Source organism: Cavia porcellus, unplaced genomic scaffold, assembly GCF_034190915.1.
Source record: "Cavia porcellus strain 051 isolate PalLab524CR breed Dunkin Hartley unplaced genomic scaffold, mCavPor4.1 scaffold_8, whole genome shotgun sequence".
NCBI classification, from domain to species: domain Eukaryota; kingdom Metazoa; phylum Chordata; class Mammalia; order Rodentia; family Caviidae; genus Cavia; species Cavia porcellus.
This window is the reverse complement of record NW_026947491.1, coordinates 30,619,532-30,646,617: the sequence shown is the minus strand read 5'-3', so window position 1 is coordinate 30,646,617 and position 27,086 is coordinate 30,619,532.

The following is a 27,086-nucleotide window of genomic DNA, read 5'->3' as shown; positions in this document are numbered from 1 at the left end:
AGTTGGTTTCTCTTAGCTTAGTTCATTCCTGGGTCAGCAGGGTGTATTTCCCCTTGCTTAGGACTCCTTGTACTGCAGCATTCCTGAATTCAAAATGGGGTGTCTCAGAGAGCCTCTGTAGCTGCTGTTATCTATCCACCATGTTCTTCTGGAAGTCTCCATTTTTATCTCTTTATAGCATGCCTTTCAGCACTCCTTGTAGGGTTATTTGGGTGGTGATGTGGTTCCTCAGTTGTTCTTTGTTATGGAAGTATCTTATATTTCCATTAATTTTGAAACAAGCTTTTTCAGAGTACATCAATCTGGGTTAAAGTTATTTTATTTCAGGGCTTGAAATACTTCACTCCAAGCTCTTCTTAACTTGAGTGTCTGTGTTGAGAAGTCTGCTGTGATTCTAATGGGCTTTCTTTGATAAGTGAGTTCTGTCTTTTCTTTAATGGTTTTTAGTATTATCTTTTTATTCTGAATTTCTAGGATCTTGATTATTTTATGCCTTGATGTTGATTTATTTTGTTTATGACTGTTTGAAGTTCTGTATGCTGCACTTATCTGTATGTCAGATTTTTCCCATGTTTGGGAAGTTTTCTGTTATTACTTCTTCCAATACCTTTTTAAATGTCATTTGCATTGTCTCCTGCATTTTCACTGACATATATCAGTCTTATATTGTTTTTCTTTGCATCTTTTGAAAGGTGATTAATGTTACTTCATGACCCTTTATTATATTTAAAAGTTCTTTTTTTTGTGATTGCTAATTGCCATCATCCTTTCAAGATCTGAAAGTCTATCTTCAGTTTATTCAAGCAATTTCACAAGCTTTCAGTGGAATTTTTAATTTCCTGGATATCTCTTTGAATTTGTTTCATGCTTTCTATTTCTTTCCTACATTGTTCATTCAAGATTTCCTTCATTTTTCCATGCACCTGTACTTTTTAATCTATATATTCTTTAGCTATGCTGGGCTATTCCCTTATTAAGTTTTTTTTTTTTTTACCTGAGAGATTATTTGTAATCTAACTTTTTCTATAGCCTCATAGATTTATTTCTTTATTTCACTTGCTATCTTTTCAGAAATTTCAGGTATATTTTCAGTGATCTCTATTTTGATATCTCCTGTACTTTTTCCTGATGTTAGAGATTGCATTTTGCTGTTTCATTTTGTCATTTTTCATCTCTTGGGTTAATATTTTGGTCTTCTTGGTCCTACTAGTCTCAAGTGTCTGTTGTGTATGTCTTAGGGGCCCTACTGTATGGCTGATGTTCACCAAGTTGCTGTTTCTTGAGTTAGAGGGGAGGGATCAGTCAGCTGAAGTCCTCATGCAGGGCCTGTTGGGTGAGTCCTATAGTTTTCCTAGCTGACTAGACTAGTAATATTTCTGTAAGCCAACAGTTAGCTCCTATCATGAAGGCAGACTTTGATCAATAATTCTGTGTTAATCAGAGGTTTTCCATTAATTCTTAATGGCTTAGAAACTAAAAGCTTATTCTTCTGTCACATGCTACAATCCAATTAAGGCACACCATCCGTTGGAGAGTTTGAGACACTTTAAGCAATGAAAATATGCAAAAAATTGACTAAGTAGAAAAGAAGAGAGAATGGAAAGAAGGGACAAAGAAAAAGGAGGCAATTTAAATTTCTTTAAATTATTGATTAAGTTAATCAATTTAAATAAAAGTACAGTAATGCCTATGATTTTTTTTGTCTTTTTCTTTTTTTATTGGTACCAGGGATTGAACTCACGACCACACACTTGCAAGGCAGGTGCTTATGCCACTGAGCTAAATCCCCAGACCCACTGCCTATAATTTTTAAACGAATGCACACTTTGAAACTCATATTTTGATAAGCTCTAGAGTGCATTAAGTTCAAAATAAGTTATATATGTTTAATGTTAAATGGACAGCATAACCCAAAAATTTTTTAAAACAATAAACAGTGCCTAGTAGGAAATGAGTACATGTTTTAACCCAAGCCTGTCAACATTTACCATTTTTCAGAAGTGTTTTTCAAATTATCATCAAACATTTCCTTTTCATTGCTAGATGTGATTATTTGTAAACTCCCTGAGCTGAACCTTGGGAAAATATGTTGTTTGGATTTTAATTGATTCTTTAACAGTTCTGTGAGTTTATTATATGAGGGAGAAACAACAATAAACATGAAAATGAACAATATTGGAAACTGTACTTGTTACTTTTTACTCCCAATATAGCAGGAGAATAAAAGACTCACAGATTTTCTGGGAAAATGATTGTTAGAGGAGAATTCCCAAAGTGAACTTCTCTGACTGAGTCCATTTAATGCAGTCATGGAGTAACCTTGGAACACAGCAGCTCTATGCTAGGCACTGGTAATACAAGATCAGTTGTGTGAGTCTGGGGTTTGAGATATTCATGAATGGAGTCAGCAAAAGGTAGACAAGTAATAGGCAAGTATAATAAAGACTTAAACCTCTTATAAAGCAAGCATGCTCCAATATATATGATACAAACATTATGGACCTTTTTGGGAAACCTGGGATGCTTCATCCTTGATAGGCTGGTAATATGAGAATTAATGGACATCGCAGAGGGGCAAGGACATCCAGTAGGAAAAATTCTGAATAAAAAGAGGGCAAACATTGATTGTTTGTGAAACTTCCACATACTTGGCTCTCCCAGAGTAGTGAGTGAGAAGAGACAGAGGATATGGGCTGGGCAGAGTGAAGGTGGAGGAGATGATGGAGTCTGCAGGTGCTATTACTGCAATGAAATATTACCTTCTGGAAGTGGGAGGTTATTGTGTGTTATTTAAGTCAGACATTCATGGAATCAGAGTTGCATTTCCGAAAGATCATCTGTCAATGGTGTACAAAACAGAAGAAGCCAAAGAAGGTTAAAGAGTAGCTAACAGGTCTACTTCCATGAAAGTTCATGAAAGAAATGAAAGTTCAATAGGAAAGAGCTGAAAGGAAAAAGAAGAAATGATGAATTAAGGGAGAGAATTGATTGTATTTGGTGTCTTATCAGAGACAAGAAAAAAAGTTCAGGATAAATTCCAGGCTTTGACGTTGTTAATGGCCTTCCTAATCTTTTCACTCATGACAATAGTGAAGGTAGTATAGACTTGTTTATATTTTTCCTCCTTCAGATTTGTGCATCTGTCTAATTCCTAAGGCCCAGCATGACTGAATTGAAAAGAGACCTTTAATGATTTAATTAAGGTTAATAAGGCCCTAAGGGTGAGTATCTAATTCCATAGGACTAGAATTCTCATGAGATGAAACACCAGAGATCTCCTTGCTCTGTGTGTGTGTGTGTGTGTGTGTGTGTGTGTGTGTGTGTGTGTTTGTGTACATTCACTGCAGGGCCATATGTCCATACCATCATCTTAAGAGTTTCACTCTCTAGAGCTTGATAAATCCAAGTCTATTGTTTAAACTATCCACTCTTTGCTATCTTATTCTGGCAACACAGGGCATGAGGCAGGTTTAAGAGTGAAGTTTCTGAGACATTTAAGTAAGTCATTCTTTTGTAATGACTAAGAAACAAAATTTACAAAGCAAGAAAATGAGGGCCATTCTACGCTGGAGAGAATATACAGAAGTCTTGAAAATGTAAGATGACTTCCAAGTTAAAATGTTCATTCATTCATTCATTCATTTGGCAAATAATGAATGAATGTTTAACATAGCTTAGGAATTTTATGGACTTAGAGTGAAGACAGAAGTGGTTCATGAGCTTCTAGACCTTAGAGACACAGTAGACAGTGACTCTGGTATGGAAGAAAATCACACAGTGTGACAGAAGAGGCTCAGTGGTATAGAATCAGATAGAGTGACCCTGGATCGTAGGGACGGGGTTCAGAAGTACAAATTGTAGGGTTTTTCAGAATGTTGTACAGTAACTCAAATCTGCTATTGTTGAGGAGAAACTAGGAAATATTATTTACTTAGAAGACTAGGAAGAAAAATTGACTTGAATGACTAGAAAGCCTGAGAGAAGAGATATGGGAGAAATGAGTATTGAAAAAACCCGGGAGCTGAGAACATAGCCTTCTGTTTATTCACGAAGGAAGGAAGAATAAAATCATAAGAGGGAGGAACCACAAAGGAGAAGATTATAAAGAAGCTGGCTCAGCTGAGTGTGTGGTGCATGCCTGTCATACCACCATCTGGGAAGCTGAGGCAAAATCGAGCCCAGCCTGGGCAACCCAGTGGCTCAGCAAGCCTTGATTTCAAAGTGAAAACAAAGCAAAGAAAGGACTGGGGTGAATCTCAGTGCAAAGGCTTTCAGTCCAAAAACAAAAACAGAAGGGGCACATTTCATACTGTGAAATGTAAAATAAGTAGGCTAAGATGCAAGATTTATAAACAAAAGGAGAACTGTTTTTGTAAATGATAGTGTCAGGCTAGCATCCAGTGGACGGAGGCATGGAAAAAGTGGAAAAGAAGCAGTGAGTCAGATTGCTCCTTTGAGGAGAGGTGCCTGCTCGGCTTTGTGGAAGACGGCTAGAGCGTGTTAGAACACATCATGGTGGAGAATTGCCTAACATATTTGCTCCTAAACATTTGATGGGAGCTCTCATTTCTATAACCTCTTTGTGACTTTCCCAAGTGCAGATGTTCATGGAATTTATTCCTATGGGAAGAAAATCCCTCAGAAAGCAGTTAAAGAGCCTTTAAACTCTCATCTCTTGCTCAGTGCATCCTTTTTAGCTTACTCTTCTTAAGCACTGATTGGCACTGTTTGATTGAGCACTGTTGGAGTGTAAATACACCCTTCCCAGTGTTAAACCTCAGTCCCTGCTGATGTTCGGTATGGTTTGAGTGTAAGTCCCCAGCTCCTGCTGGATTTAACCCCACTTAATATCCACTGTGAGGTGGTAAGAGGGTTGAGACTTTGTCCTTGGGATTTGGAAGAGGGGCTCTTGAGCGGTGAGTTGAGTCAGCGAAAGCTGTGGAGTGAAGTCCCTGTGACTGACCATTGGTGGCTTTAGAGGAGGAAGAGTGGAAGAGACACAAGCCCATGCAGAGCTTTCCCTGTCTGTCCTCATGGTATGGCCTCACCGCCTAGTCACTCTGTCAGGGTCGTTTCCTGACCTTGGACTGGAATCATAAGTCAAAATGAAACTCGTTTCTTAATAACTTACCAAGCACTTAGTATTGTGTCATTAGCAACAGAAAATTGACAAATGCAGTATTCAATTTTGGTGTTCTGCAAGATACAGTGTCTACCTTGGCAGGTATCTTAGGGTAGGAATGGCAGTGTATTTTGTGTCATTGAATCCTGAACAGCTTTTATGCAGAATTTGCTCAAGACACTACTTACTGAGTGAATAAACTTACTTTTTGATGCCTTCAGTTACTTTTATTTGTGACCTCAATAAGTCCTTATTTAATTTGAAAAAATTGACTTGTATTGAATCAACATTTAAAGAGTTTCATAATTCTCAAAGCAATGACAATTGCTTCTTTTATCTTCTAGTACCAAAGCACACTTTTCCATCTGAATTGGCCAGTCAAAGGTTTTTCTTTTTCTTTCTTATTTTAAGCCTTGAATGAAATGCTTTTTGAAATTACCGACTGCTTTCATGTTCCACTTTTTATTTAGAGTTTCTTTAATTGACTTTATCTTTCTTATTTGTCCCTTTTTGTCCCTTTATCCATTTAATATAGTTTTCTAGTCCACAATTCTGCTTAACGATATGGACTCAGAAAATAGAAGGCAAACTTTTCTTCACCCCAAAGAAAGGACACTTTCCTCTGTACTACACCACGGGACATATACAAAGAATTTAAGTGCGAATCAAGGCTATGACTAAGAATCAGTGCTTAATTTTCTTTTTCCAGGGAAAGAATAGAAAGGTGGAAAAATAAACTTGAAAACATTGTTTGCTAAAGTTGAATTAAACAAAATTACATGAAAAATAAAGGTTATCAGCAGTCTTATAGAGAAAATGAATCTTATTTTTTAATAGCCCACTCAAACTTTAAAGTATCTTGAATTATATAAAGAGGACCTATTTTGCCATCAAAAATTTTTATTTTTCTTAGTCAATAGAAATCAGCAGGACATTCCTACAGAAATTAGCATTAATACCCAGAAACCCTCACATGCCCTCTGTGATACATTTGGATTTTGGGAATTTAATTTAGTCAGATTTGCTATTTCCCCTTCTCAGTTTCTCTGTAATTTTTATTTGGAGCTTAACACATTATGTAGTTTTTTGTGGTTTAGGTTTTGTGTACACGCATGTACACACATACACGATATGATCAAAAATATGGTACATGCTCAAATTTTGGAAAAAATTATTATAATAAAAGACACATTGCCATAATTCCCTTCAAAACATTCCTGCTCACTTCAAACATATCCCATCATTCATGACAATGTGTTTTTTAAACTAGCATTATGAAAAATGCAAACATTCATCCTATTTTTCAATCATCCCTTGTGTATACCTATGATCCTCCTTTAGTTATCTTAAAAGTCGAACAACTCTATAGCATCGAACATATCAAGACAAGTGTAAAACTATTCAAGAGAATGAAAGTATTACAGGGTATTTAGGACCAAGTAACAGAAAATGAACACTGGTTTCTATATTATCTCCTTGTCTATAAAAAATTTTGTTTGTACTATCACTATAGTATACAAAGTTATACTCAAATATTTCAAGGAAAGAGACACTCTGGTAACTACCGTTATAATGGTAGTTGTGGTGAAACACTGTGTTGCTTAAATTGTTCTGTTCTGACCTATGTTATATGTTGTTATGTCCTCTTTTATCTCAAGCTCCCCTTTTTTAAAAAAATTATTTTATTTTTTTTAATTAAGGGGAAAATAAATAAAAAAGCAGGATATATTATGGTAACCATTTTGATTTCCTATTAACTTGATTTGAAGCCCTGTATTGCTCTCACCCTCTTGTTTTGACTGATTTTACTCTATTCTGTTTGATAGTATCAAGTTTGAGGGTATAGGCAAACTACTCTGAAGACAATAAAATTCACTATGATGCCGATTCTGGTTTGACTATTATCTTTTTTGAAGTCCTGTAATGTCTCCAATGTTTAGGTTTTATTGGTTTTGTTCTGTACTGTTTTGTTTAATTTTATTATAACATGATATAGGCAATTCTTTTTAAGATAGGAAGAGGCATTATGGTAACCATTGCTGATCACCTTGTATTCTGTTTTTGCATCATGTACTATGTCTATCCTTTTGTTTTGTCTGACTCTATTTTGTTTTGTCACATTTGGTTTTATTCTCTTCAAAAAAAAGTAATAAGAACTGTGGGAGTAATAAAACCCAAAATGTGTAATTGTTATTGTAAAAAAGAGAGGAAAAGAAAGTGCTCTAAAGGATATAACTGCATGTATGTTTAAGTGTGTAAGACAGATCACCATATTACTAAGTTTTTGTTGGATCATTGAACACAACTGTTTGTAGTCTCACTGTTTGAATGTCCACTTTGTATGCTTTAATTTTGTAACTTGAAAAACTACTTCTAAGATGGCAATATGTAATCTATTAACTAGTGATTTCTTACTGTTTATATTTTTGAAATTCCATATTTCTTGTACCCTTTTTTTTTCTCTCTTCAGATAAAATATTTTAAGAAAGTCAAGCAACTCTGTTCACAGCCTACTGGTTCGCTTCCAGGCCACAAGTGAGCATGCTCGCTTCACATTGCTGCCTAGTGAATAGGGTGAGTTGGTTGTATGCTCTGCATATCGTTTAAGTGGCTTCGGAGTTTGTAGCTTAGCCTATTGCATTTTTTATTTTAGATGAGTAGACTTCGCTTTATAGCTGTTTTAGGTTCACAGCATAAATGAGTAGCAACTGCAGCAGAAGCCTCCGATCCTGCACCGTTCCCCTCAGCTCAGCCCAGCACATGTTGCCTGCACTCCACCACCACAGCACACCAGGGTAGCACGTTTGGTGCTATTTATTTGTTTCCTTATTTATGTTAAAATTTAATTTTTATTAGTCCACACTTGTAGTACACAATCATTCTATTCCTCATGAGGAGCTGGACCACGCACATAACAAATCTCAATTCTTTTTTCATTCCCTTTCCTTCCTTCCCTCCCCTTCCATTACTTGGCCCCCTTCCCTTTCACAAATGGTCTATTTCCCCATTTCCTGTCTTTCATTTAACTCTTTATATTTTGGGTTTCTCATATAAGAGACACTATGCAACAGTTCTGTTTGTATGTCTGATTTATTTCAGCATTATAATCTCAAGGTATATTCATTTTCTGACACATGGCCATGTTTATTATCTTCTTTATAAACCATCCAGAGGTGACATTATCAGCCAAAGTCCAGGGTTTACAAGAGGGTTGGTGTCTGTGGAACAGTCTGGGGCTTTGACAGATGTCTGACACCATGTACCTGTTATTACCATATTACACAGAGTAGTTTCCATGCTCTAAAAACCCTCTCTGTTACTCTTATTCATTTCTTCCTTTCCCCTGACCTTTCTATGGAAACCAGGGATGATTCAGCTGTGTCCATGGTTTTACTTTTTACTAGGCTAGCCCCCTAATTATGGTGCGGGCTACAAATAGAATGAAGACAATATGGAATCAGTAGAAATTATACTTTGAATCTCAATCTTTTCCTGAACCAGTAGTAAGTAATCAAGACACACTTGTGCACAAACTAGAGTCATCAGGGCACACTACTCTGTGAAGAAGCTAAGCTAGAGTAATGGCAGGGTGTTCAATGGGCTTCAACTTATGATATCTTTAATTTACAATGCACTTAATAAAACATAAGCTCAATGTAAATTGAGCATCTGTAGCTGAGGTTATGGAGTATGTGGCTTTTTGAACTGGCTTCTTTTGCTTACCAGTCGTGCATTTTAGGTTCCTCCACCGAGGACAGGGTGGGGGTTAGGGGGCACTGATAACTGAGCCCAGGGCCTTCACACTGAGCTACATTTCTTGTACTTTCTTCAGCTTTGAGGTAGGATTTTGCTAAGAATCTAGGCTACTCCGACTAGGTGTGAATTTGTGATCCTCTTGCTATGTCACTCATGGTTCAATAGTTCATTTATTTTTGTTAATGAATATCATTATATCATCTGGATATACTGGGACCCATTTGCCTACTGAATCATATGTTGGTTGCTTTTAAGTTTTACACTTTATGAATGAAGCTTGTGTAGGCATCTCGTGCTAGTGCCTGTGGACATAAATTTTGAACTTATTTTGGTGAGCCTCAGAGGAGCATGATTGCTAGATCATGTGATAAGATCTTTATTGTTCTACCAAATGACCATGCTGTTTTATAAAAGTGTATCATTTTGATCCCCATTAGCCTTGAATGAGGGCTCCTGTTGCTCCAGGTTCTTTACCAGCATTTGGTATTGTCAAAGCCCCCCAAAATTTCTCTTTCTAATCTTGTATTAGAATTTGCAGAAGAGTCAAGAGTCAAAAGTTAGTGATAACTTATTTTTCTTTTTATGGGATGAGAGAGAGAGATAAAGAGGGATGTACAGAGAGACAGAGAGGAAATGAGGGATTGAGAGGGATGGACATGGAAAAATGGAAGAGGGAACAAGAAAGAATGAGAGTTTTTAAATTTTTCCTTCATTGAATTTTGAGTTCTGAGGTTTCTCTGGTGTCTCATAGATCATCCTGAGACAAGAAAATGTACCCAAAAGATTAATAACTCTGAAAAATAGTAAGAAGAGAAAAGGCAATGCACAAGTGATTTTTAGTCTTGTTACCAAGGTTTAATAATATGTATTATGCAATATTCAGTTAGAACTATAAATCTAACTGCATAAATGTAGTTCTGCTGGCTATTAATTTTCTGTTTTCTTACTATACTAAAATTAAATGTAAGCCTCTCAATGCAGTGATTATCTATTCAAGATTGATTGAACAGCATATAAACTGAATTTATTACTTTTTGTTCATCCTCACTGTTTTGAAAAGTTACTATTGTATAATCAGTAGTAACATATCATTCACAATCTTGTAAGTCAGTTAATAGAAATCTTTGATTTTTGCAGTCTTGAAATGTGCATGTATTACTTTTTATAGTATTTAGTTTCAAAATTGAGCCAAGTAGGGGAAATTGGTGAACTGAATTGGAAATATAGAATTTGGAAAATACTAAATTTTTTACATGATTGGAACACCTTTTCCCACCTAAGCCCAAGGAGAGGTGTTATTTTTAGCAGGCTCTGCGGCTCTAGCAGGCAGGCATGTGTAAATATTAACTAACAAGAAGGTTTTCACTTGGTGATTTTTAAATCCATCAAAGTACAAAAAGTGTTCCTGGGTAAAACATACCAGTATATCTATTTTAATTTGCAGTAATAAAAATGGCCCAATTAAGAGGTCTCTGGCATTTACTCTAAATTAAAATAGTGTGTGAGTCTCAATTTGGACTGAATAGACTTGGTTGGCTGAATGTCAAGGTCAAAGTCAATAAGAGAGGAATACTGGGTATGCAAGGCCACACCATCACCACTCGGGTAAAATGTGGCTTTGAGTATTACACAGTATTTTTGCTTTAAGATCTAATTTGTATTCATAAATAGTTATTAACTCAATGAAGATGTAAAAGGAATACTAATGTCATTAAGCAAAAAAGATGAGCAAAAAAGATAATTCCTCAAATTTATCTATGGATTGTTTCTCACATCTCTGCTTTGCATCCAACAGATCAAATTCTCATTCATCCTTGAGGAAGCCCTTTGAATATCAAAAATAATGTGAGAGAGAGAAGGTCTAAAACTACAGACAATTTTCTTGTTACATGAGAATAAGTCTTTTCTGTGAAAGCAATGCATTACTTGAAGATTAATGTTATTTATTTATTTATTTATTTAGTCTTTTTCTTTTTTATCGGTACCGGGGATCGAACTCATGACTGCCTGCTTGCAAGGCAGGCGCTTATGCCGCTGAGCTAAATCTTAGCTAAATACCAATAAAAAAGAAAAAGACAAAAAAAAAAAAAAAAGACTATCATCCTCTCTTCTGGAAACATTTAAAGAATATGTTTTACCAAGGGGAGAACCAGCAGTGTCTCCTGAGATCCACGCCATGTTGGAACTTAGGACTCTGGGAAGCCAAGCAAGCACCTCCCCTCCCTGGTAAGCGGCAGCAGTGTGGCCCACTGCAGCCCTTCCAGGGAGAGAACCAGCAGTGTCTCCTGAGATCCACACCATGTTGGAACTGAGGACGCTGTGAAAACAAATGACCATGCTGCCTCCCTGCTTGGCAATAGTGAACCTACTGCTACATGGCCTAGAGTCAAATATCCCACTTCCCCTACCCCCCCCCCCTGCCCCGCCCATTAGCAAATGGGAACCAGAAATCTGAGCATCTCCTGGGAGGTTGACCATAGCAAATAAGGGGGATTTCCTTCTACCATTTCTTTGAAGGCAAATCTTTTTATTACTGTTTTGCTCTTTTCTAATTAATGGTACTGCTCTATTTAATATTCTGTTTTGATAAGTTCTGTAGTGTTCTATATTTCATCTCATTTTGATATATGTGACTGAAAGAATACTATTATAAAGATAACAAAATATACTGTGATACCTATTACTGTTATCCTGGTAACCTGCTGTGAAGATCTGTACCAATTTCACTGTAGGATCTTAGTTGGCTTCTGACTTGTTCTGACTTGTATACTTTCAAAAAATAAATAAATAAATAAATAAATCCTAAAAAAAAAGAATATGTTTTAAAAGCAAGTCATAAAATTTGAATTTTAAAGTATGATAACAATGAAACCATAATATATACAGGCACTAACAATGAAAACTACATAAGTACCTTATGTGGAAAAATTTAAAACTCTGCTCTAAAGCCAGGCATGGTGGTATATGCTTGTAATCCCACCACTCAGGAGGCTGAGGCAGGACGATTGCACAGAGTTTGAGGCCAGCCTGGTCCCCACAGTGAGTTCAAGATCTGACTGCACTTTAAAGGGATACTCTGCCTCAAAAATCAAAACAAAACTCTGATCTGGACACAGAAAATAGTCTCAATAAATAAAATGGCATTTCACGTGTGGTGGGGTAACTTCATATAAAAATGTCACCTTTTTTCAGATTAACCTGTAAGTTAAGCACAGTCTCTATCAACTTACCAATTAAATTTTTAAGAACTTTATTAAGACATGAAAAAGTGCAGGTGAAAAAAAATCTTGAATTAACTAAGCCATCTTGAATGAGGGATATAGACTTTTGTGTTCACAAATCTGTCTGCTTTTTATGAGTTTCAAACAGTGTACACATGTTCCACACCTTACTTAATAAAATAATGCTATCTTTGGTTTGAAGAAAATGGCATCTAACATTTTAAGACTTTTAAGGATACCAGTTCTCTATAAGCTTTAGATATGACAGATTAAACATTATAAGGAAAAGATACACATCGTGTGCCATAACTAAAAATCATAGCATGAAATCTCATGTTTTCAACTTTTCTAAGAGGGCAAGTCCTGTTTCACCCACAAGAATCATACCATGTCTGTATTTGCTTAGCCTAACTAATAGAAGGTCTATTATTTGAACTGAGTCTCCTTAGTTTACTGTAGCTGTTTTTATGGAATTCAGCAGTGACAAGCTTGACTTTCACATAGATGTCAATTGTCACAGCTGTGACTTTCTAACAAGGGCTTACTTTAGTGAGAAATTTCATGAATGATACCCCCCCCCAGAGTATCAGGTTTTTCAATTAAAACAGTAAAATGCTTCACTGGTGAAGCTGCCAATGACAATTGCTTTTTGTAAAAAAGAAAAAAAAAGATGTATGCAGTTAGAACTTTAACCAGGTTAGAAAATAACCTCGCTTTTCTCTGCTGAAATCCTTTCTCCTCGACACAGTGCAGTATTTGTTTTCATCAGGTCTGGCCAAAGATCATTGAAAAGCAAAAGTCTACTTTTTTCCCTTTAGCTGAGAATTATTTTCATGCTTCCAATTGTACTTTATATATACTGAGATGTTTCATGATTCTAATGTTGCTAACTGAAAGTGTTTAATACTAAAAACAATTTTCTCAATAACAAAGCCTTTCTGCTTTTCTGATTCTAGATCACAAATACATAGTAACTTATCTTTTTAAAATATCTATGTAGAGAAAAATCACACAAATTTACAAATTGAGGATATTATAAAATATTTCATTTTCTGTCCTTTGCTAAAGATGCACTCTAAATGTTTTCTGTGTTATTAAAAGGTGTGCCAAAAGGTGATTTTAACAATAGTGTTTTATATTAATGTGCCATAATTTATTTAACTAGTTTGATGTTGGATACTTGATAATTTTAATTTCTTATTTTACAGTTAATGCAATAAAAAGCACCCCAAAGTGGCTATGACATCCCACTGTGATGAAAGTGCATATTCTCAATCAATTTGAAACATTTAGATAATAATGTAGATAATGTGAAAGCTCGGTTTGAATGGAGAAAAACTGCCAAATAGGTAAAATTTTATGCTATTTCGTTGTTCCTGGTGCCATCAAAAATGTTTCCGCTTAAAATGTTTGACTTAAAGTGCAACAAATTTTTTTTTAATTTAAATTTCTGACTGCGGGAGAGAATGAAAAGTTTGACTAAGGAAAATGCACTGACAGCGAAGGACAGAGAGTACTGAACGACAGGGCCAGAAAAGTCAAAGAAGTGTCATAAAACACGTCCAACAGAACCTTGCAGAACAACTGTCCCAGGAAGCCTAAGTCCTGGTGGTGACTGAAGTAGCTGGTCTTCTTTGTCCCCTCCTCCAGTCTTCTCTCCCTGTCCCTTGTTTACACTCCACAATGTCTGGGAACAGGCATAGGTGGGAGCTAAATTACGTGGGCCACTTGATCTTATTACTTTTGAAAAATAATTGTTAGGTATGCTAGTAAGCCGACAATGTCCCTCTGCTGCCTTCAGCAGGTGGAGCTTATGAAAGGTGCAGGTTTCCTCAGAATCCAGCCCAAAGAGTAGCTCATCTCTGTGGCTGCGAATCCGCCAGGCGGTAGAGGCAGGGTCAGGCCAAGCCTGGTAACATTGGTGGCCTGGCTGCTGCAGAACTTGCTTCGCATTAATGACTCTCAGCCTCACTTTCTTTGAGTAAGCTCTCTCTTTGAAAAGTCTGAGTAAATTACCTAGCACGTGCTACAGAAAAGGCAAAGAAAGAAAGAAAACATAGAAAGCAAAGCAAAACCTGTAAGTTAAGTGGAGTTCTCATTAGAGATTGTATTTTGTGGTTTGTCTCTTCTACTTAATAGGACCTCCTCATTAGGTCAGTGTAAGACACATGTACACGGCTTTAGGCTATCATTTGTACATTCTTACATGCTTTATTACCTCTGTCCTTCATCTTCCCCCTCTCATGGAAACTTGGCATGGAATTTAAATTTCCTGTTAGAAAAACGATGTCTTCTTTTGTTAGGAATCGACACATAATGATTTAATTTACTTTCAGTCAATGCTATTTCCTTTATTGGCTAAAATATTGACAATTGCTTGAGAATTCAACCAACATACAAATAATACTGACAGCTTTAGCCTACTGGTAGACGTCAAGCTAATAGGAGGTTCAAAGTGTCAAGTGGACATTTGGGTTTCTCTAGAAATACATTGACATCATGTTACTATAATCCAATTACATTTCTTAAGTATTATTTGGCAGAGAGTATTTGTGGGTAAGGCGGAATGCCTGCATCTCCATGCTGCTTTCTGTGGGTCCTTCTATTCATGCCATTTGTCATCATGCTTGGTCATGAGGGCAGGATGTCTGTGCTTTCAGAGCTATGTTCCCTATATGTAGGCATCATGTGGCCCACAGTAGGTGCTTGGTAAATAAATACCTATTGAAGGACTCATTTTTAAATTTTCAGAAATTTATTCTCCAAAACAGAACTTATAGCCCAAAGGGAGATGAAAGGAGTTTATATAAACGTAGTGAAAAAGATTTTTGAATTGCATAAGAGTCTGGAAAAAGAGAAATTTGTAGTATATATATATGTGCCAGATGTACCATATTGGTTAAACGCACATGCTAAATACAGAGCTGTTGCTGGTTGCTTTCCCATTGGCCGACTGCCACACTCTGGTATATTACGAATGAAGTTTGACTCTCACCTTCTTTTCCTATATCTATCATATCATGAGATTCACCCTTTTTCTTCATCAGACAATCTGTTGAATATTCCATTTTAATCTTTTTATTTAGATTTAATATCCAGAATGCTCTCATATGCAGGTTTTCCTACTTGAATACTCTGAAACCCTAGAAACTGATGGATGTTTGTAATCTACATGTCAATGTGAAAAATGAGAGAAAGAGGAATTCTGCTTATATATTCCTAAAATAACAATTCACTGTCAACTTGTGCAAAAAATATGCTGTTTTATGTAGCCAGCCTGATCTGTTGAGATTGTAAAATAGAAGTGATTATAAACATTAGTATGTACCACAACAAATACTCTATATTAAATTTTATTTTAATTATAATTTTAAGATAAATTATTTTAATGAATTGAAGAGGAACCTGATTTTTTCCCTTAGGTTCTATAATAAACACTGATTTAACATTTAATACTGATTTTCTACAAAGGTTGAAAATCCATATAATTCTTCATCCTAAGTAATTACAGAACTTGTTAAGCATAAACATAGCTCGTAAAATAGGTGCTTCCTCCTTTGAATGTATTAAGCAAATACAAATAAAAATCAATATAGAAATAAAGAATTAAATACTAAATACAGCTGGAATTTTTTTACTGTATCTCTAGCATAAAGAATAATTACTATATGTATGAAGATTTAATACTTATAAAAATGTGTTTATCATGGAGAATTTAAAAAAACATTCTTACAAAATCTTATAAAAATCACAAGTGTTTCTTTCCTCTTGTGCTTTTTGCTAAAACTTTCTTATAAAAATCCATTATGTGGATTTTTAAAAAGCCTTAGTTAAAATTGATAAATATATGATATCATATACACAAGTACTATTTCTAGTTATAGTCATGGATTTCATTGAATAATGCAGAATTTCAAAAAATCTTAAAAATAGACTTTATTAGAACCTAACATACAAAAAATTTTAATAAAATATGTTCTGAGAATAAATGTATAGTTAGCATTCCTGACCATTTTCTACTTTGTTAAAATGAATGTAAATCATTTCTGAGATTTTCTTGTGTCTAAGATTTTTCTCATTCTAAATTTTAAACTTTCTATTTAATTTTCCCTATAAAGGAAAATTTATCATATGTTATATTCTTACACTTTGACATAAAAATATGGGCACCATCAATATAGAAGAGTTTGACAGATTTTTAAATATGTAAGGTAGTTTTAATGTAAATGCTTTACAGATTTCCTAATTTATGTAATTTAATGTAAAAATTGAATCACTTTACTTCCTTTATACTATTTATGTACTGTTTTACTTTGTCCACCTGAAAAGTCATGTTATGAAATGGCAACGTATGATAAACACGGGGGCCATCATTTTCAAGTGCTGGTTGGGTTCACCTCAGATCGTAAAATAAACATGATAGGCTTATATTTGCCTCGGAAATATGTGAGAATGCTGCCTTTATTGGATTTTTATATATTTCTTTCCTATGGGACTCATAATTCCTTCAGAGAAGTTTTCCTTTATGTATTCCTGTTTCAGAGAGATTTAGGATTTAGTTTATCTACTGTTTCCATAACCAGAGTCTCAGTATTCTTAGGGGATTTGGGTTGTTGTTTGTTGTTAAAATTGTTTGCCTCTTGAATTAGGAGTGGAGACAGTGTTATGTTGTTGTAAATATGTGGATTTTTTCCTGCCCACAATTTAGCTTCTCCACTTACATCATGGGTGTGTAGTTCAGAAATGGCCCAGATTTGGCCATGCTGTTTGTACTGGGATTCTGAACTCCTCTAATCCATTCTAAATTCCACAATTTTTAAGGCAGGATATATGCAAGAAATCACATTTTAAAGAAGCCACTGGAGGAAGTATCACTATTATTTATTTTATTAATTTTCCCACTTAAGATAATTAAGAGATTCTTATGTAAAGTTTTGAGACAGCTAGTTTCTAGAAAAAATGTATACATGGGGTAAGTATTTTAATACTAAATTTATTGAGGCATCATGAGATTAATACAAATTATCTTTGGTCTTTGCAATCACAAGAGGTGCTCAGAGTGGTGGCCATCAGCCTCCAGACAATTATTAGTACAGTGAACTACTGAAGTGTGTATACATATTTTTTGGTGGAGTCTGTGTTTGTTTCTGTCCTCTTGTGCTTTTTGCTATGCTTGATGTCAGCTGTTCCTTTTCCGTTCCTCACCGCTAGATTTCACATTCTCCCTGCTGGGAATCAAGCTGATTGATTAGTATGAATGAACTGGCAACACGTCTTCCAGATATTTCTTTCTCATTTAAAAAATTAGAAAAATCTTTTCTGCTTTGCCTGCTTAATCTAAAAATTGATTTCAGTAAAGTTTTAATATATAATCCTTGTAACCCAAAGGCAGAGATTTCTAAATTCCACTATATATGAGAGTGCTAATTTATATCTGTCTAGTATGATCATCCTTCACTGAATATGGATGGATTAAAAAACCATTGTCTTGTAATTTCAGTTAGCTTGACTGCTCTTATAAGTAATTTTTTTCTCTTAACCCTATTATGCTGCTGCTTAAAGTACACTGATTAAATTTCTGTTCAAATAGAAATACTATAAAATAACCACAGAACCAAATATTTCAGTTTTGAAAGAGAAAAATTATAATCCATTTGCTGCTTTTCTCACCTATTTCTTTAACCCTTTTGTAAGTCAAATTACCTTTGACATGTCAGCTGAACAAGTGCCTGATTTTTCACTGATGCACTGTTCTTAGGCTAGTGTTATAAAAACAATCCTTTCTCCACTTCAGTGAAATACTTGGGCATGTGTTAATATCCATCTTAAAGATGAAGAAACCTTGATTCATAAAGGTTAAATGACACCCTCAGACTGCCATCAACAGTGGAAACCAAGACTCGGTGCTCAGCTACCTGTAGGCTAATCTCATTTCTTTCCATTGCAGTGTAGAGGGAGTCATTAGTGTTCTTGTGGGAAGACTTTCAAAAGAATTATTCTTGCCCTGGGCCATACTTCTCTGACGTGCAGAAAAAAATTCAAGCCCGAAACAATTCATTCAAATTGTTCCATGTAAATACATTGAATATCATGAACAAATGTCAATGTTCTAAGATCATGAAAGCCATAGATTCCTGTTTTTTTCCTTGATTCTGGTAGGGAAATGACTTCTATTTTGTTATTTTATGTTAAAATTAAAAATCATAGTGAAATAAATGCTGTTCAGTATTCAGTACCACGCAAACACACAAGCACATTTTTTAAAACCTGGTAAATTGTATCTAATATTTAATATCATTTGTCATTGGTGAGTTTCCCAAAGTAATTTGTGTGTTTCTAGCTAGATATAATAACAATTGAGAATTTGAGAGAGTGTCTGTTTCATTGTATGTATTAATACTACATAGTAAATAATAGCTAACACACTAAAAGGAAAGTGCAGCTGCTGACAAAAAAAATATTTGCTGGTAGAACTTCTTCAGTCTCTCAAAACCTATAAAACAGGTGCTATTTCTGTCCCTGTTTTGCAAAAGGAAAAACTGCATCTAAGTGAGGTACTTTGATCCTGGACATAGTAAATGTTACAGCTGAGTTAGAACCTGGCCAATACAGCTGTAGAATAAATTCCTTTAATCATGATATCTACCTGCCATGCCTGTGGGTTTGTATCCATAGATTCAACTAAGTACAGATTAAAACATTGGAAAAAATATATCTGCACTGAACATGTAAACTTTCTTGCCTTTATTCCTTAAACAATACAGTGGATCAACTGTTTACATAATATTTGCATAATATTAGGTGGTATAAAGAACATGCATATTTCAGTTTTGTTATACTTTGCTTTACTACATTTTGTAAAAAATTGTGCTTTTTGTCAATTGAAGGTTGACATAGCAACTCTTTATTGAGCATGCCCATCAGCATCATTTTTCCAGTAGCATGTGTTTGCTTATGTCTTCATGTCACATTTTGGTAATTCTGACAATTTTTCAAACTTTTTTGCATTCAGGTTAGATATGCAGAAGAAAAGTTTTTGAAGGAAATTAAAAATGCTATCCTAGTGAACACTGAATGGTCATGAGTAGAAAACAAAGCAGCTGCAACATTTCCTTAAGTCAAAACATAATGTAGAGGAAGGTCTAACTTTCGTTCAATTCTGTGAAGGCAGAGACGGGAGACCCAGTATCAGAAAAAAAAGCGTGAAGCTAATAGAGATTGCTTCATGAGGTTTAAGGGAAGAATCTGGCTCTATAACATAAAGCTACAAGGTGTTAATATCCATGGATAGGTGCAGAGGTAGAAGCTGCAGCAAATTACCCTGAGAATCTAGCTAAGACACATGATGCAGGCGGCTGCACTAAATACCAAATTATCAGTGTAGGCAACACTGGAAGATGATTCCATCTTGAACTCTCATTGCCAGATAGGGGAAGTCATTACCTGTCTTCAAAATTTCAAAGGACAGCTGCCTCTCTTGTTAAGAACCAATGCATCTAATGATTTCTGTTTCTTCAGAGGAGTCTCAGTCATCATCTTTGCCTTGATTCTCCTGGATTCCAGCACAGACCCTCCAGCCTTCTGGTGCAGACTGTTTGACCTCCTGATATAGGATCCCATAGGAAATTACAGAGGGCTCCAGTCTTCGATTGTAATTTTCTTTTTTTCTTTTTTTTTTTAATTTAAGAGGAAAAAGAGAAAAACACAAAACAAACCAAAGCGGCGTAAGGGTACACGCAATACAGAACTACAAAACAAAACAAAACAAAACAAAACAAAACAAAAAACCATAACAGTAAGAAATTACCTGCTAGTAGATTACACACTATTTTCTTGAAAACAGTTCCTCAAATCACAGTATCAAAGAACACAAGGTGGACATTCAAACAGGGAGACTGCAAACAGCTGTGTTCAATGTTCCAAAAACATTGATAAAGTCAGCTATTTAACACCCCCAAACACACTTGCTGTTATATCCGTTAGAGCTCTTTTTCTATTCTTTTTTTTTCCCTCTCTTTTTTACAACAAAATTTACACATCTTGGATTTTATTACTCCTTAGTGCTTATTACTTTCTTTGGGGGGGGGGGAGAATACAGTCAAATATGGCAAAACAAAGCTGTCAGTTAATACCAAGGATAGACATAGCACATGGTGTAGAACAGAGTACAAGTTTATCAACAATGGTTATCAACGTTGTCCCTTGTTTCCTTAAAAAGAATTGTCTATCTTATTAGATATTATAAAGTTGGACAAAACAGTAGAGAACAAGACCAATAAAACTTAGGCATTGTAAACATTACAGGACTTCCAAAGAAGACAATAGTCAAACCAGAATGGGTATCTTAGTGAATCTTATTGTCTTCAAAGTAGTTGCCTATGTCTTCAAACTTGATACTATCATATAGAATGGAACAGAGTCTAATCAGTCAAAACAAGATCGTGGGAGTACTACAGGACTTCAAAACAAGTTAATAGGAAATCGAAAAGAGTTACTATTTATATATCCTAATTTTTTCTTTAATTAAGACAAACATAAGAAATGACTAAATAATTTTTTTTGAAACAATAAGGGGGAGATTGAGATAAAACAGGACATAACAATATAACAATAGAGGTCACAGCATGACTGTTTCAATAACCTAGTACTTCACCACCTTATAACCTGACTTAATAGTAGTTACCATAGTGTCTTTTTCCTTGAAATATTTGGGTAAAACTTCATATACTCTAGCTTCAAATATTTTCATATCAAGAAGCCCAGAATAAAGCCTTTCTAATTAATGAGTGAAAACTTTATAAGGCTTCAAGGCCACCTAATGGGGAATCATGATTACCACATATTTTTATATATTTGAATCATTACTTACATTAGGGAAACTACTCGGTATTCACACATGCGAGATTGATTTATTTCACTTATGAGTATGGTCTCAAGCTGCGCCCATTTATTGATAAATATCTCAATGTGATCCTTATTTATAGCTGAATAATACTCCATTGTATAGAAATACCACAACTTTTTTATCCATTCCTCAGTTGATGGGCACTTGGGTTGTTTCCAAGATCTGGCGATTACAAATTGTGCTGCTATAAACATAGGTGCACATATATCACTGTGGTATGATGCTTTCAGTTCTTCTGGGAATATGCCTAGAAGTGGAATAGCTGGAATAAATGGGATTTCCAGTCCCAACTTTTTGAGAAATCTCCAGACAGATCTCCACAAAGGCTGTACCAGTCTACACTCCCACCAGCAGTGCAGGAGAGTTCCTTTTTCCCCACAGCCTCTCCAGCATTTGTTGTCGGTTTTCTTGATCCTGGCCATTCTTTCAGGAGTGAGATGGTATCTCAGTGTGGTTTTAATTTGCATTTCTCTAATGACCAATGATGATGAGCATTTTTTCATGTATTTATTTGCCATTTGCATTTCTTCATCTGAGAATTGCATATTCATCTCAGATTCCCATTTTTGGATTGGATCTTTGAATTTCGGAGGTCTGAGTTTCTTTAATTCTTTGTATGTTTTAGACAAGAGGCCCTTGTCTGAGAGAGTTCACTAAAATCTTTTCCCAGTTTGTGGGTTTTCTTTTCACTATGCTGGAGATTTCTTTTGACATGCAGAAACTTTTTAATAAGAAGTGGTCCCAGTTATTGATTCTGGGAAGTATGTCCCGTGCGGTTTGAGTCCTGTTCATGGATTCTTTACCTACTCCTATGTCTCCAAGGTTTCTACCTATTTTGTCTTCCAATAGATTTAGTGTTTCTGTTTTAATATTCAGATCTTTGACCCATTTAGATTTTAATTTAGTACATGGTGATAGACATGGGTCTAGCTTTAGTTTTCAGCAAATGGAGAGCCAGTTTTTCCAGCACCATTTATTAAAGAGACTGTCGTTCTTCCAGTGAACCTGCTTGGCTCCTTTATCAAAAATAAGGTGGTTGAGTGTGCTCGTAGTTGTGGTTGTATCTTCTAATCTATTCCACTGATCTTCAGCTCTGTTTTGATTCCAATACCATGTTGATTTTACTACTGTTGCTTTGTAGTATAACTTCAAGTCAGGGATTGTGATGCCTCCTGCTTTGTCTTTGCTGCTTAGAATTGCCTTTGCGATTCTAGGTCTCTTCTGGTTCCAGATGAAATTTAGGAGTGATTTCTCTAGATCTATAAGGTATGTTGATGGTATTTCTATTGGGATTGCATTGAATCTGTATAACAGTTTTGGGAGAATGGCCATTTTCACAATGTTTGTTCTTCCTATCCATGAGCAAGGGATGTCTTTCCATTTTCTGAGATCATCTTCAATTTCCTTTTTCAGTGTATTATAATTTTCACTGTATAAGTCTTTCACTTCTTTCGTAAGAGTAATTCCTAAATATTTCATTTTTTTGCTTGCTAATGTGAATAGTCCAGTTTCTCTTATTTCTCTCTCTGTAATTTTGTTGTTCGTGTATAGGAATGCTATTGATTTCTGAGTATTGATTTTGTATCCAGCCACATTACTGAATTTATTTATTGTATCTAAGAGCATTTCAATGGAGTTTAGGGGGTCTTCTATGTAGAGTATCATGTCATCTGCAAACAATGATAATTTAACTTCTTCTTTTCCTATCTTTACCCCTTTTATTTCTCTTTCTTGCCTAATTGCTCTGGCTAGTACTTCCAGTACTATATTAAATAGGAGTGGTGATAAAGGACATCCTTGTCTTGTACCCGACTTTAAAGTAAAGGCTTTCAATTTTTGGCCATTTAGTATGATGTTGGCTGTTGGTTTGTCATAAATGGCCTTTATTATATTGAGGTAAAGACCATTTATTCCAATTTTCTGTAAAGTTCTTATCATGAATAAGTGTTGGACCTTATCGAAGGCTTTTTCTGCATCTATAGAGATGATCATGTGATTCTTTTTTGGCTTTTTTTTTTTTTTTCTCTTTCATTTTTATCGGTACCAGGGATCGAACTCACGACTGCCTGCTTTCAAGGCAGGCGCTTATGCCGCTGAGCTAAATCCCCAGCCCCGATCATGTGATTCTTATTTTTGGCTTTATTGATATGGTGGATTACATTTATTGATTTGCGTATGTTGAACCATCCTTGCATTCCTGGGATGAATCCCACCTGGTCATGGTGTATAATCTTCTTGATGATTTGCTGGATCCTATTTGCCAATATTTTATTGAGGATTTTTGCATCTGTGTTCATTAGGGAGATCGGTCTATAGTTCTCTTTTATAGTTGGGTCTTTCTCAGGTTTTGGTACTAGAGTAATATTTGCTTCCAGGAATGACTTAGGAAGGATTGCTTCCCTTTCAATTTCATTGAATAGTTTGAGGAGTGTCGGCATTAGGTCTTCTTTATATTTCTTGTAGAATTCTGCAGTGAATCCATCTGGGCCTGGGCTCTTCTTGGTGGGCAAGGACCCAATTACATTCTCAATTTCATTAGCAGAGATTGGGTTATTCAACAGTTTTATATCCTCTTGATCTAGCTTTGGTACTTCATATGCTTCTAAGAATCTGTCTATTTCTTCTGTGTTATCAAACTTTTGAGAGTAGAGGTTTTCGAAATAGGTGTTGATGATCCTCTGTATTTCTATTGGGTCTGTAGTGATTTCTCCTTTTTCATTTCTTATTGCATGAATTTGAGCTTTTTCTTTCCTTTTTTTAATAAGGTTGGCTAGGGGCTTATCGATTTTATTTATTCTTTCAAAGAACCAACTCTTTGATTCGTTGATTCTTTGGATTGTTTTCTTAGTCTCTATTGCATTGATTTCTGCTCTGATTTTTATAATTTCCTCTCTTCTTTTGGCTTTGGGCTTGACTTGCTCTTCTTTTTCTAGCTGTTTGAGGTGTAGCATCAAGTTATTTATTTGTATTCGTTCTGTTTTCCTGATGTGGGAACTCAGTGCAATAAATTTTCCTCTCAGAACGGCTTTCATTGCATCCCACAGATTCTGGTAAGTTGTATCTGCATTTTCATTTTCTTTTAGGTATTGTTTAATTTCTTCTTTAATTTCTTCTGTGACCCACTGATTACTCAAGAGTGTGGTATTTAGTTTCCATGTGTTTGCGGAATTTTTGCAGTATCCTTTGTCATGAATTTCTAATTTCAGAGCGCTATGATCCGATAATATGCAAGGGATGATTTCAACTCTTTTGCATTTGCTTAAATATGTTCTGTGAGCTAATATATGGTCTATTTTAGAAAATGATCCATGTACTGCTGAGAAGAATGTGTATTCTGATGTTGTTGGGTGGAACATTCTGTATATGTCTATCAAACCCATTTGTTCACAGGTGTGATTCAGTTCTGTTATTTCTTTGCTCATTTTCTGTCTGGTTGATCTGTCCCTTGGTGTCAGTGGTGTATTAAGGTCTCATGTTACAATTGTGTTACTGATAATTTGAGTTTTCATTTCTGTTAATAATTGTTTTATATAACTGGGTGCTCTGGAGTTTGGTGCGTATATATTTAAGATAGTTATCTCTTCCTCTTGGAGTTTTCCCCTTACGAGTATGTAGTGACCTTCTTTGTCCTTTATGGTCATTGTTGGTTTAAAGTTCACGTTGTCTGCAAACAGAATGGCTACTCCTGCCTTTTTTTTTGGATTCCTGCTGCATGAAGAATTGTTTTCCATCCTTTGACTTTCAGTCTGTGAGTATCTTTCTGGGTTAGATGGGTTTCCTGTAAACAGCATATGGTTGGATTTTGTTTCTTGATCCATTCTGCTAGTCTGTTTCTTTTGATTGGTGCATTGAGACCATTTACATTAATGGTTATTACTGTTAAATATTGGTTAATTGTAGGAATCTTATCTCTCTGGTGTTGCATCTTTATCTTTATGTTCTGTTTAATTATTTGCTTTGCTTAGTGGTTTTTTCCTTTGTGTATCTAAACTGTCTTTCAATATTTTTTGCAGGGTTGGTTTGGTGTTCATGAAGTTCTTCAGCTGTTCTTTGTCATGGAAGTATCGTATTGCACCATCTATTTTGAATGATAGTTTTGCAGGATATATCAGTCTTGGTTGGAAATCATTTTGCTTTAGGATCTGGAATACTTCACTCCATGCTCTTCTTGACTTTATCGTTTGTGCTGAGAAGTCTGCTGTGATTCTGATAGGTTTTCCTTTATAAGTGATTTGTCTTTTCTCTCTGACAGCTTTTAATAATCTATTCTTGTGTTGGATTTCTGGGATGGTGACTATTATATGTCTGGGTGTAGTTTTATTTTGGTTATGACTGTTTGGAGTTCTATATGCTTCACTGATCCTGATGTCAGTTTCTGATCTCATGCTTGGGAAATTTTCAGCTATTACTTCTCTAAATATCCTCCTGACATCCTTCATGTTGTCTCCCTCTCTTTCATTAATCCCTATCATTCTTATGTTATTCTTCTTTGCATCGTCTTGCAGTTGTTGAATTGTTGTTTCCTGGTTCCTTGTTATTTTTAAAAGATCTTTCCTTTCCTGTTCACTAGCTGCAATCCTGTCTTCAAGGTCTGAAATTCTATCTTCACTTTCATTAAGGCGGTTTTTACAACTTTCAGTGGAGTTTTTTATTTCCTGTATATCTCTGTGCATCTGCATTATGTATTCTGTTTGTTTCTTATATTGCTCGTCTAGGGATTCTATCTTTTTGTTTAGTTCCTCCAATTTTTTATCTGTGTTTTCTTTAGATATATTTAGAATCTCTTTCATTTCTTTTATCATTTCTTCTTTTATCTGGGAGATTATTTCGAGTTTGAATTTCTTTAAAGCTTCCTGGAGTTGCTTGTCAATTTCAGTGGCTATTGTGTCCGATATATGAGGTGAATGGGATATATTTTCTTCTATATACATCGCTCCTAGGGTTTCTTGAGATGGGCTGGAGGTTTGAGGTTGTAATTTGGTCTTTCGTTTTGTCATTTTCCTATATTTCTGTGTTTCAAGTGTTATTTGAAAGCTTCCTCAGGATCTGTTGAAAATCCCCTTCTATGTTTGGAGCTACTGGGACTCTGGCGCCACGCTACTCCAAGCCATTAGGCCTACAGAACCAGTGGCCCTCCTCTGCCTGCTCAGAACTCCGCAGTTCCAGACAAGCTGGGCCTCAGGGACACTGTGCGCCCACCTGCCCCTTGGAAGCTCCACAGTTCTTCAATCGCAGCCGGGTCAGGGTACTCACCACAGGCCGCAGTGCTTCAGGAACCTGTGGACCCTCCCTGGTTGCAGAGATATCCACAGTCCTCCAGACACGCAGAGAGGCCGGTGAGGGCACCCCAGATCTGCCCAGCTCCTCCTCTGCAAACCTATGGCCAGGCGCGGCAGCTAAACAGGCTGGGCTAGGCTGGTAGTGTGGGCCAGCCCACCTATCGGGAGCTCAGCAGGTCTCCAAATGAAGCCGGGAATGGGGAGGCTGATGTGGAAGCCTCAAACCCACCTCTCCCCTTCACTCACCTGGAAGCCTGAGGGAACTCCAGCAGACTGGGCGCAGATATCCAGAGTCCTCCAGACACGCAGAGAGGCCAGTGAGGGCACCCCAGATCTGCCCAGCTCCTCCTCTGCAGACCTATGGCCAGGCCTCGATTGTAATTTTCAAGTTTGTAGTGTGTAGACAGACCTTTAGTACTCTTGCACATCTGACTCTGTAGACAACCATTGTAAGCCAGTCTTGTAAATTCTTATATATGTGTATGTCTTGCATTAAATCTGCTTCTTTACTAAGCACTGACTGATACAGATTTTGGTACCAGGCATGGGACTCCTGCTATGACTGTACCTGACCATGTGGTTCAAGAGTCTTTGGAACTCACTTGCAGGAAGGGTTTGGAAAGGTTTAGAGATGCCAGCAGAAGAAGCAGCCCTGTAATAACTTATCTGATGGGAGGCTCTGGTCAGAACCCAGGAGAACAGAATGCTGACAGAAATACAGCTAGTACTTATTATCCATACAGCTAGTACTTAAAATCCTATAAATTATACCCTGTTAATTTATCCTGAACTCTACTAATGGA